General features: G+C 32.0%; 1 protein-coding gene across 6 annotated transcripts in view; it reads left to right on the top strand.

The window, feature by feature from the left end:
• CDH18 (cadherin 18) overlaps positions 1-13,817 on the top strand; it is a 1,026,794-nt gene that overhangs the window by 294,267 nt on the left and 718,710 nt on the right. For all 6 annotated transcript variants that reach the window (XM_021076971.1, XM_021076964.1, XM_021076965.1 and 3 more), the window contains one exon: positions 6,248-6,309. The gene's annotated coding sequence lies outside the window, so the exon portion shown is untranslated. The remainder of the gene's footprint in view (positions 1-6,247; positions 6,310-13,817) is intronic.

Raw genomic sequence — 13,817 nt, 5'->3', positions numbered from 1 at the left:
TTGGCATTCACAAACCTTGTTTGTAGACTGGTGCTTATCTTCAAAGCGTTATGGCAGGGAGATAGTGTAAGTAAATATAAACCAACTTAACTAAACTAGCTATCACTTAAAAGCTTTTAAAATCGAGGACAAAACTCACAGCTAGGTTTTTTGGATAATACATGTCTAACTTTTATGAACCTCATTAAAATCCTAACTCTAAAGTTTACTATATAACTAGTTAATAGATAAACACTATGTTTTAACTAAGTTGGATTAAATAGGGGAAAGTCCTTCAGGATGAAATTCTTATTATATTATTGTTGTAACTTTGTTAAATCACAAATCACCACAGGAAATAAGAATGGGAAATAAAATAATAAGTAGATAATCAGGAAATACTGAGAAAAACTGAATAATAAATAAAACAGCAGGAAAGACTAGGTCACCCTAGAAACAATTCATGGTCTCTAGTGCAAACATGGGAATTGTTTTCCCAGGAAAGCCCCAGTTCTTCCCCATCAATATCAAAATGAGAGCTGTGTAACCTGAGGCCTGCCCTCGGCTTGTACCACACAGGCAGGCTTTTATCCTGACCAGAAGCCCACCTTCAGCTTGCACCATTCAGGTGAACTCCCTTCCTTGGTTAGGAATCTGCCTTCAGGTTTTTCTGCCATCAGGCAAAGTCCTTTTTCGAGTCCCTGCATTTTCTCAGCTCCCCGCAGATCCCTATGGAGACTTTGCTTTGCCCTGGGACCCAGTGCATGCAAAAATCTGTGCACCTTTTAAGAATGAGGTCTCCATTTCCCCCAGTCCCGTGGAGCTCCTGTGCACAAACCCCACTGGCCTTCAATGTCAGATGCTCTGGGGACTCTTTCTCCAGTGCCAGATCCCCACATGTGGAGTTTGATGTGGGGCTCAGAACTCTCACTCCTGTGAGTCTCTGTGATACAGTTACTTCCAGTCTGTGGGGCTTCTCACCCGGGAGATATGGGGTTGCTTATATCACATAATTGCCCTCCTACCTCTTGATGTGCCTCCTCTTTGTCTTCTTGAGTTGGTATCTTTTAGAAAGTTTCTGCTCCATTTGGTTGAAGATTGCTCAGCCTTTGGTTGTAAAATTTTGTTGTTTTTAGGAGAGAAGTTGAGCTGTAGTCCTTCCATTCCTCCATCTTAATCCCATCTCCCAAAAAACTTCTAGAACTAATAAGTTATTATAGCAAGGTTGTGTTATACATATTTAATACATAAAAGTCAATTGCTTTTATATACCAGCAATGACTGAGTGGAATTTGAAATTAAATATGCAATAACATTTACATTTGCATTAAAAAAATGAAATACTTATGACAAATACAACCAAATAAGTACAAGATCTAAATGAAGAAAACTACAGAAGCCTGATGATCAAAATCAAAAAATAACTGAAGTAAATGGAGAGATTCCATTCTCATGGTTAGGAAGACAATACTGTCAAGATTTTAGTTCTTCCCAAATAGTTCTATAGATTCAAAGCATTGTCATCAAAAGCCTAGAAACTTATTTCTGTGGGTATCACTGAAGTGATTCTAATGTTTATGTGGAGAGGCAAAGTACCCAGAATAGCCAACACATAATTCAAGGAGAAGAATAATGTTGGAGAACTGATACTTACTGACTTCAAGATTTGCTATAATAGTCAATAATCAAGATAGTGCAGTATTAATAAAAGAGTAGATATGTAAATCAATAGAAAAGAATACAGACAGGATATACATCTTCCCCTATGTATATAGTCAATTAATCTTTAACAAAGGATCGAGGAGTTAGCACAGTTTCTACAACAAATAGTGCTGGAAAAACTGAACAGCCACATGTAGGAAAAAAAAAATGAACCTAGACACAGACCTTACACCTTTCACAAAAATTAACAAAAAATGAATCACAAAAGTACATGTAAAATGCAAAGTTATGCAAGTCTTAGAAGATAATATAGGAGACACTAAAATTATTTTGGGTGTGGTGATTATTTCTTACATACAACTCAAAGGCACACATGGTGGAAAAAATAATTGATTTGCACTGGACTTTATTAAAATTAAAAACTGCTGCTCTACAAAAGACATGTCAATAGAATGGGAAGACAAACCATGGACCAAAAGGAAATATTCCTAAAAGACTCATCTGATAAAAAATCCTTGTCCTAAATATACAAACAACCCTTAAAACTCAATAATAAGACGACAATCTGTTTTAAAAAATGGGCCAAAGACCTTAATAAATTATCACCAAAGAAGAGATACAGATAGCAAATAAATATATGGAAAGGTGTTCCATAGCATACGTGAGCAGGGAAATTCAAATTTTAAAAAAATGAGCTATCACTACATACCTATTAGAACTGCCAAACTCTAGACAATAGACAACAGCAAATGATAATGAGGATATAGAACAATAAGAATTCTCATTTATTGCTGGTGGGAATGCAAAATGGCATAGTCACTTTGGAAGACAATTTGGTGATTTCTTACAAAACTATGTATACTTTTAGTATATAATCCAAAATTACAGTCTTGGGTATTCACCCCAGAGAGTGGAAAATTTATATCCACACGAAAACTTATATCCACACAAAAACTTACACATTGAGGAATTCCCGTCGTGGCTCAGTGGTTAATGAATCTGACTAGGAACCATGAAGTTGAGGGTTCGATCCCTGGCCTTGCTCAGTGGGTTAAGGATCCGGCATTGCTGTGAGCTGTGGTGTAGGTTGCAGATGCAGCACGGATCCTGCGCTGCTGTGGCTGTGGCATAGGCCAGCAGCTACAGCTCCGATTAGACCCCTAGCCTGGCCTGGGAACTCCATATGCCGTGGGTGTGCCCTATAAAAGGCAAACACACACACACACACACACACACACACACACACACACACACAAACTTACACATTGATATTTACATCTTTTTTTTTCTAATTGACAAAACTTTGAATCAGACATCATTCAGTTGATGAGTGGATAATTAAACTGTGTACATCCAGACAATGAAATATTATTCAGCACTAAAAGAAATGAACTATCGTCATGAAAAGACATGAAGAAAACTTAAATATGTATTACCAAGTGATAGAAGCCAACACAGAAAGGCTACACTATATGATTTGAATTAATGACATTCTGAAGAAGGCAAAACTATGAAAACTATAAAAAGTTCAATGTTTGCCAGGAATTGAGAATGGGGAATGAATGATTAGAGAACAGAGGATTTTAAGGGAAATAAAAACACCCTGCATGATATATAATGATGAATAGATGTCATACATTGCTCCAAATCCATAGACTGTCCAATTCCAAGAGTGAACCATATGCAAACTATGGACTTTGGGTGATTACAATGTGTCAATGTCAGTTTATAAACTGTAATAAATATGTTGCTCTGTTTGGGGTGGTGATTATGAGGGAGGCTATGCATAAGTGGGCACAGAAGGTATACTGAAAATCTCTGTACCTTCCCTTCAGTTTTGCTGTGAATTTTATACTTCTCTTAAACAATAATGTCTTAAAAAATACAATTAAATCAAGGATTATAGTATTATTGTATTATGCTCTCATGTTTCTTTTTGGTTATTTTTGGATAATCTGAAAGACTTTAGTTTCTGTGAATATATAATAGCCTGTAATTTGGAAAGAGATTTGAAGTCAAGTGGAATACAGTGCAATATGAATTGCTTTGAAACAGTGACCTATATAGTAAGAATACATTTTAACGTGACTACATATATTTTCTATCATAATTCTTCTCTAGTTAGAAATGTTTTTTTTTTATTCTTATAAGAACTCAGAAGTGCAAATTAGTACTTGTTGAAATTGTCTCTAAAATAATTGTTGCATTTTTAAATATTAGGTAAGTAGCTGAAGCAAAGGCAAGAGAGTGTGATTTAATAGGAAAGTGAAATATATGTTTCCTAATAAGGGAACAATTTTATATATCCTTTTCAGAAAGTATTTGACTAAATTGTTCCCTTAAATTTGGATACTTGTTTGCAACACAGAATATGGAGTTATTCACTGGTGACAATTACTGGCTGCTGGAGCAGTTTTCACTAAGCTAAGAATAACTATAACCTAATTTTATTTTGCCAGATTTTAAACAGTTAAATCAGAGGACTGTGTCACAGTTAAGGTCAGTGCCATGCATTAGAAGACAGTGCCACGAAGCAGAGATGAGGGGATCATCCATACACTATTGTTCTTATTTCCAACAGGCCTGGTTAACTTTGCAGACAATGTAAGCTACACATAAGTAAGTACCTATGTACTTACATATGAATCTCCATCTGGTAGAACTTTCAAATAACCCAGTACTTCAGAATTATCCCTTGCAAACCTTTTGTGGCTCCTTAAATCATGAACACAAGGTTCCATACATTATGCATTATTAGTGAGTTATTCTAATTCCTAACAACAGGGTATCTGAACACTGTTTCATCGCTAGTTCCTAAACCCATTCTCAAAGCTTCTGAGTAGTGTGTGTTCTAAAGGAATCCCAGACTTCCTGCTTTCCATAGATAGACAGTTAGTAGATAATCAAGATCTATTTCAAATCTCTTTCTCTTCACATTGCTTCCAAGATATCTTCTGGTGTTCCTATCTTAATGATGGCTCCTTTTCATTCTTCTGACCTTAAAGGTATTAGTCTTAACTTTCATCTCATGGAATTTATACTCCATCCTTATTCAAATATTTTTATTTGGTTCCAATATTTCTCCTGGATGTCATTGTTATCTATCTTGATGTTTTCTCCTTGGATCCATGTCAATAATTCTCAACCCCTTTCTGCCTAATTTTTATAGCACTTACAATTATCTGACATACAATATATATTTACTTATTTCAGTATATATTTTTATCTCTCCACCCTCTCACTCCCCAAAATGTAAGCACCATGAGGGTGGGTGTATTGTCTCTTTTGTTCACTGCCTATATCCCCAGTATGAACAATAGTGTCTGGTAGATAATATGTGCACAGTAAATAATTGTTGAATGAATAATATATCCCTGTTAACTTATTCCTAAAGTATTTGAGCCATGTATTTAATCTTTATAGATGTCATTTATATGAATTTTTTAAAAAATATATCAAATTAAATCATTTAAGACTTATTAAGATGATTTTAACTAAAAATAGGAATAATTCTCATGCCTTTTACTTTTAGGTTCTGAAAGATCTTTATTACTCTCTGAGATCACACACTTACCTTTAATTTTTCTTCTTTTAATATTATCTTTTCAATGTTAACACTTCAATACAATAGAAATTATGCTGTGCATATTATAAACTATGAAAAACTGTTATTAATTTACTCAAATAGCTATTAGTCACAGTTCTAAAACAGTATGGCTGTCATTGACTTCTTATAAAATTCCCTTGTTTTATATATTATATTTTAGTTAAATTCTACTAGATTTTGTGTACTTCTGATACATTTTTCTGATATATTTTTCATTTTCTGTTGATTTCAAAGTATATTAATTATTGCATTTGTAATGCAAATTACTAATTACTATTATCATAAATATTATTTTATTATTTACAATATCTATTAATACTTTATATTTTACTATTGATTATGCATTAGGCACAATAAGTGTTTCAACTGGCTTATAACATTTAAGTTAATGTATTGCCTCTACAAAGGAAATATTACATCTATCTTTAGCAACTGAGATAACAGTAGTTCACAGAATATAACTAAAATGTCCCAGTAACATAGTTAATATCTCCAAAGAGATGCTCTAGATAACAAAAATCTGGTAGTTCAAGTCCCTCAATTTTTACCTCTTCAGAAACCCAACTTAATATTACCAAAGAGAAATGCTGGGGGGTCAGGGATAAATTAGGAGGTTGGGATTAACATATACACACTACTATATATAAAATATGTGAGTAACAAGGACCTACTGAATAGCACAGGGAACACTACTCAATATTGTGTAATAAACTGTACGGGAAAAGAATCTGAAAAGAAATGGATATATGTATATGTATAACTGATTCACTTTGCTATACACCTGAAAGTAACACAACATTCTAAGTCAACTTTATACTCCCATGAATTTAAAAGAAAAACAGTATTTGTTATTCATCCCCTGTTTTGTTTTTAATGAGTTGGATTCTTGAATGTTATGGAAAAATTTGTAATAAACTATTATCATATATAACTATGCATAGATTTATATCAGGGTTGAAAAGTTTTTCATACATTTTTTTTCTTTTTCTTCCTCTTTAGGACACAATCACAGCAATATTTAAGAAAATATATCATCAAACATTCCTAAATTGAATTTCAAGGTAAAATTTTATATGTAACATCTACTAAAAATGTTATAGAAATGTAAGAAACTGTTGTCATATAGTTTCTCTTAAAGATCTTTATAGCTATTCTGAAATATTTAGAGGTTAAGGTAGAGCAATTTTCTTTTGTGTTTTAAAATCACTCTTTAAAAATAATATATTATTATTATTATATTATATTATTAGTGGATAATATATTATCCACTATTTTCTCTAATAAATTTTGGACTCTTTTTCATGGGTAACTTTTCAAATGCCATAGAACCATTAAATGTCTATTGACATTAGGCTGACTTTTATGTTTCTAATTTTTTTTAAATGAAAGCTAAAGAAAGAAACTAGTAGGTAAAATAGATTATCCTCAATGAATGTTATATTACGATATTTCAAACATTTAAAAACTATTCTAAAATGTAATTTTGTATATGTGTGTGCTTAGAATACAGAGAAATGATTGTATATATTTTGTTAATCATTTGGACTTGTTGCTAGATATAAATATCTTTCCTGATGAACACTGAATTTATGTTTTATATATCTAAACATCAGAGACTAGAGATACAACTGTTTCTAGATATTAATAATCATTTATCTGTATAAATCTGTTTTATATATAGGGTATATTAAAACAACGGCATTTATATTTGAATAATAAGTATAATAGGTATAGATATTGAAAAATTGAATAGATAGTAGAGAATAATAATACACTGTCTACCATTTTGGTGAGTGACTAATGAGACCTGATGCAAAATTGTCTTTTTGAAGAAACTTTTTGAATACTTGAATCTTTTATGAAAAAATTGAAGGATACAAGCAATGAGATCAAAAGTACTATTTTAATTTACTTTGTATAAAGTACACTTCACCACATATACTCTGTATAATTGCCTGACTCTTTAGGGAAGTATGCAAGTATCTTATTAAATCCTGCTCATTTATAGCAACAGAAAGGATTTAAAATATCGATATGTCTAGACATTCAATATTTTCAAAGGCAAATTCTATTGCGTTATATTATATTGTGCCTGCTGTTATTTTAGACCTAAATATGGATCTCCCTTGTGATAGTATTTTAATTATAAAAAGGAACAAAATCTAAACCATTGTGTTCAAAGAAAGATACAAAGTAATTACAATTTTCAAATTGTATTTTTAATACAATTTTCAAATTGTAAAGTCCCTCTTGCCACTTCCACACCCCCCTGATCTTGACCATGTTGGAAACACTTAGCAAGGGTTTAAGTTTTCTTATCACATAGGTTCAAAACATTTGTTTTACAGACAAATTTTATTTGAAAATGCCTTTTTGGATTTAGGAACCCATGGGAGCAAAAAAAGGAATAAGTAATTGTATATGAAAGGCTTTGTGTCATACATAGCTTAATTATCTTAATAATAAATAATCATTAAAAAAATAAGACTTTACCTATCATCATGAGGATACTTTATCAATACAGAAAAAAAATTAGAGGGTTTGTGTGGGTGTGTGAGGAAATTTACATCCATTTTTATGCTGCAGGATGTGAATTAAACATAAATAACTTTGAAAATTGAAACACTAATGTACAATTTATTATTGCATTGTTTATTATGTTTATACTTTACAGTGCCATTCTTAAGATTGTAGGTAATTGTAAACAGAATTATATTTACACTGAATCATTTGTCCTGTATGTGAGAGCTAAGATTCATAGCACGCCTTCAGAAAGGTTTTTATTAGAGCAAATAGGACACCACATATTTTATTGTCAGGTAAAGCTTAATTAGACTTTTAATTTTAGTCCAAGTTTCCTGGCTTCAGGGCAGAGGTCTATATGGTATAAAGATGGAGAGTATGATACTGTTTGCCAAGTGAATTTAAGCATTTTTGTCAGATTCAAAAATAATATAACTTACTAAAAAAAAAGAAGAAGAAAACTTGTAGGAGATTTTAATTGCTTGTCTTTGTCAGTTAAAACCTAATCATATATTTATATCGATTTTAAAGTTAAATTTCACTAAAACTTTTGACTATTTTAAGTTATTCTTTAAAGTTATCATAAATATAACAATTGAGGATTTAAATATCAAGGCAATATCAGTATTTAATGAATTAGGACAGATTTAGGATCAAGATCCTTGAAAAAGTAGTTTTTACGACTGCATTAGTTAGTTTATAATTTTCCTCTCAATCTATATCTTTTGTTAATTTCTGGTTTACAACCATCCATGTCCTACATAAAAGGTTATGTTTCAGAAAAATGTTCATTCTTTGCTTATCTTCTATAATATCACGGAAACATATTATCAAAATTTTCTTACACAAAATTTTCAGAAAGACATTATGTCCACTTTAAATTTATGATTAAATTATCTTTAATAGACAAGTCAATTAAATACAAAAACAACAGAGTTTAAAATATACCTGTTGGGAGTTCCCATCATGGCACAGCGGAAACGAATCTGACTAGGAACCATAAGGTTGTGGGTTTGATCCCTGGCCTCACTCAATAGGTTAAGGATCTGGCATTGCCCTGAGCTGTGATATAGGTAGCAGATGCTGCTTGGATCTGGTGTTGCTGTGGCTGTGGTGTAGGCCGGCAGCTGTAGCTCTGATTTGACCCCTAGCCTGGGAACCTCCATATGCTGTGGGTGTGGCCCTAAAACAAACAAACAAACAAAAAAATAAATAAATAAATAATAAAAATACCTGTTGAATATTTAATGGAACAGAACCAGTCTTCATTCTAAGTTATAAAATAGTTGATATCTGTACCATTGTTTTAAAAATTATCTCAACTTTGGCAGACAACCAAATATACAAGTTTTATATATTTAAATGACATTAACGTGAGTACATAATTTATACATATGGATACTCAAAATTTACTTCTTACTATTTTCAATGTATTATTATTTTTTATAATTAATAGGAAATATCATAATGTATGTTTACTTAACTTTTATTTAATATTTACCTTTCTCTTTTCTCATTTCTAAATATGAGTACTGATATATTTCTATTCTATAAATTTATCCAATCATACTATTTCATACTGTTTATATTATAAAATATAAAAGCTATCTGTTGTACTTACCCAATAGTAGTTTTAGGTTTTGTTTTGGTTTGTCTGTTTTCATATACCTTTCTTAGTTCAGTAAATATTCCTTATATGATTTCATTATAAAACAAGTAGGAAAAAAAAAGATACAGGTTCCCATCATGGCTCAGCAATTGAAGAACCTGATGTAGTCTCCATAAGGATGCAGGTTCAATCCCTGGCCTTGCTCAGGGTTAAGGATCCCACTTACCACAAGCTGCAGTGTATGTAGGTGGCAGATATGTTACTGTGGCTAAGGCATAGGCCTGCAGCTGCATCTCTGATTCAACTCTTAGTCTGGGAACTTCCACATGCTGCAGATACAGCCATAAAGAGAAGAGAAAAATACAAGTAGTTCGCATAACTTTCTGATGGCAAAAAGTAATAGACTATATAGTTCTACAGTCATCAATATGACTACATTTACAAATGACTAATAATGAAAGCTCCCACTAAGTGATTGGTGTTTATAAACTCATTTACTCCTCAAAGCTATGTATGATTATTACTTTAGAGAAGAACAGTGAAATACTAGAAATGGCATATTTTTATAGACCTTTAGATAGTTATTAAATATTGACTAAAATATGATTATATTAAGTTCAATATTTGCTCACAGGTTTATCCTTAAGTACAGGGGAGTAAATCATATCACAAATGATGCCAAACAATCAGCACAGAGACTCTACCTACCAAAGATCACCTGGGATTGATGCTTATCTGTATTTGGTTTGAGCTGATAAAAATTCTTATTTCTAGTTGTATTGTTTAAATATGTGTATTCTGTAAAAAGAAATAATTCTGCAAAGGAACATCGAGGGCTATCCTGCTTAAGAGAAAATGGGCCCTTGCAATTTTCGTTGATTCTGCTGCCACTTGTTTGGATATTAGGGTCCATGGCAAGGATACTGTGTGTTTATTACTCTCAGTTGAATGTTTTTGTCTTCTCACATAGCCATGGCAGATTTATGAGCATCTTCTATCCTCTGAAGGATGGAATTAAGTTGACAGTTCTTAAGGAAGAATATGATTATGTACGTTCAAGTTTCTTTCAGCTTTGTTGATGAACGGTATCATCCAAGTTGCTTAAAGTCAAACATTTATCCCTTTCACTGACTCAACAGCATCATCTGTTTGATGTCTCACTGAAAAAATAACCTTCAACCAGGCTGCATTAAATCCATCTCTTCTATATTTCAATTCTTACCAAAATCTTCAACTTCATAAAAAAATAAGCTCATAAGAAACATTGTTTAATTCAGTGATTATACACTTAAAAGTTTAATTTACATAAATCAATAAAAAATGTTTATTGCGTGTTGATAAATAATCATATTTTCTTAGAAGATAAAGTGAATTATCTATTTCAAAGAAAGAATGAATCTTTTGAAATATCATGTCTTCTTTGAGTTAATTGCAGTTATTCTCAACCATTTTCCTTGTTTCTAAATATTCTATCACTTTTTTAATTCAGTTTTCCCTTTTGCTATTATACCAATCTCTACCTATTATTGTCATAATGACTAAAAGCTGAGACTTAAACTAGAATTCTCCTTTTCCCAAAAAGATGTTTCTGTCTCACCTTTTACAGACTGCTAATTCCTTCTTACAGAGTCTGTCTTCAAAATGATAGTGGTGGAGGAGAGTTTCTTTAACTTACTTGCGTTTGTATTCTATCTTTCTGCATCCATGATTGAAACTCCCTCCTCTCTGGGTAAAGCTCATTTTTAGCATAAATAGATTAGTAAATATTAATTAAATTGAACTAAGGGATGAAAGTGATGAAGGGCTAGTTTAATAGAGTATGGCTTCAGAAATACACAAAGAAACTCCCTCCTCTGTAGCTCATTTTTGGCATAAATAGATTAGTAAATATTAATTAAATTGAACTAAGGGATGAAAGTGATGAAGGGCTAGTTTAATGAGTATGGCTTCAGAAATAGAGTATGGCTTCAGAGAACAGAGGTTTGGTGAGAGATGAGGAAGGGGTATCTTGATTCAACTCATTGGCATTAGCAAATTGTTAGGCTGGTTGGTTTTGATGACAGTAACAGTGAGGAAATGATTTGTGATTGACATAGCTCCAGTGGATGAAGGAGGGGAGAAAATGAGAAGGATGTGAGGAGGCTAAGCTGAGCTCCAGAAAGAGAGTTGAGTATACAGTAGCTGGTAACCTACCATGTGATGTTTCCTTATTTAAAGAAAACAATCAAATGCTGAATATTTTCACTTTATGCATATAAATTATCAGATGCCTAGACCAAGCCAGTTACTAAGTGATGTGAGATTGACAATTCCATTTATTATTTAGAATAATACAACTGTATTGTCTCCATCTTATTGATAAGGAAGCTAAACTTGGATTGATTATGGTCCTTCTGGCACCAATCCTTTGCCCATGACCATCAAGAATGAATGGAATTTTATCCGATCAGATGTGTACCATGGTTGAGGCACTCTGGTATTTAAAATTATTAGTTTCTTTATAATTGTAGATTCACATTTTCACTTTCTACTTCCGAGCAAGTAAAATGCTAGAATTCCTATTTCAGATTCCTTCAAAATTTTTGTCTCTTTATGCATTTTTTGCCTATAGTTTGCATACCTTTCAGTAAATTATCAATACATTTGTGACTATGAAGGGTTTTAAGTAAATATAAACAAAAATAAAGAGATATAAAAAATCATACTTAACTATGGATGGTTTTGAAAACACAGCTGCACTTGTAGACTGTATGCTAATTACAATACAAAAATCATTGATATATGCAAATAATGAATAATCACCTGAAAACAGTTTATGAAATCCAAGAGGGGATTTTTATGAAGGAGATTTATAAAAACATTACATGGCCTCTATACACATCTTCTCACTTAACTACTATGTGTTTAATTTGATGTTTTATAGAATTAACTCAAGGGCAAATTGTGTGGTAAGCAATGGTAATTTATCTCTACCACATTTTGTGCTTAGCACCATTATTACAATCTATGGATATTTTCTATAATTCCATGTACTGCTGTTCTACCTTCCCCAAATTAATAGTCATTCTGGCTCACCATCTTTCCTTAAAACAACAACAACCATTAAAACATCTAGATATTACTTTGTCATTTTTCTTATAGTCTTGTAATCTGGGAGTCAAAACAGAGGTGACATTAGTCATTGATGTATTAGTGGTCTATTATTCCCTTTTCAAATGAGATTCCATATCACAGTTAAGACTCAGAGCCAAGGATGACTCCAATACTGAAGGTTTCTGTTCTATAATAGCCCTTGTAGGTTTTGTTGTGCTTTATATGTAAGGCGTTTTTAATGTGTGGTGTATTGTGTTTAAGTAGAGGCCCATGACTCATCTCAAATCATGTTATTTAACCGTCATGAGCATTTTTTGCATAATTGCAATGTCAGGCGCTGTCCAGGGTGCTGCAACATGGGTTATTTTCTGGCTGTTTTTAATAATCTGAAAGTATTTATATCCCCATTTCTTCAGAATAAATCTTATTAATTCAATCTATATCCAGTGGGCATTCATTCTTAGATTTTCTGGCTATAATTTTGGTATTTTCTTTTTCACAACTGTCCTGTTGGCTTCTATTCTTTTTACTTTCCCATTGCTGTGATTCCTAATTTCCCTCAGAGAAATAAATTGGTTTTGGTTATATTTGTTTTGAGATTCAAATCCAGGCATATTTATGGGGATATAAAAATGCTTTAGAACCTCTTTTGATATAATTTCATTTGTTTTAAACTAAAGTATACTACAATATAATGACATCTATTTCAACATTATTGCAAAAAAAATGGTGTACCCAGACTCTTTTATAAGAAGGTAAAATAAAGTTTGGGACCAATTTTAGTGTGAATGCAGGTTTTATTTATTAAGCCTGGGCTGCAAGGACAAGAAAAACCATTGTGCAGAGCTTAAGACCTATCTACTAACAAATGGCCATTTAGTTCTGATTTAATGTAACTCCTGGGCACCAGTGAATCACCCACTGAGATACTAAGCCAAAGCATAAGATTTTTAAGTTTTGATGCTCCTTGTCAAACTGATGCTTTATACAGTTAGGCATTTCTGTTGCTTAAAGGCTGAGTAAATTATTCAAGGAAAAAAAGTTGATGTAACTGTTTTTTGATTTTTTTTCATGTTGATTCAGGAGCTATCTAGGTTCTTCATTTATCCATTGGTATATGATTTTAAAATCTGGATGTGAAGAAAGGGACCTTATAAGTAACAACATTTATTAATATCATAGTACATTATGTAAAATCCTGACAATTTAAAGAAACTGATGAATTTTAATAATCCAAGTTTTGAAAATCATAGTGTCAAAAACTTAACATTTGTATCTCTTTATCATACATCAGCTTTATTACTTTCATTTTTACCCAGTTCAAAATATGCAATTCTGTAATTC

The sequence above is a fragment of the Sus scrofa genome, chromosome 16 (genome assembly GCF_000003025.6).
Source record: "Sus scrofa isolate TJ Tabasco breed Duroc chromosome 16, Sscrofa11.1, whole genome shotgun sequence".
NCBI classification, from domain to species: Eukaryota; Metazoa; Chordata; class Mammalia; order Artiodactyla; family Suidae; genus Sus; species Sus scrofa.
This window is presented reverse-complemented; position numbering and strand designations above follow the sequence as displayed.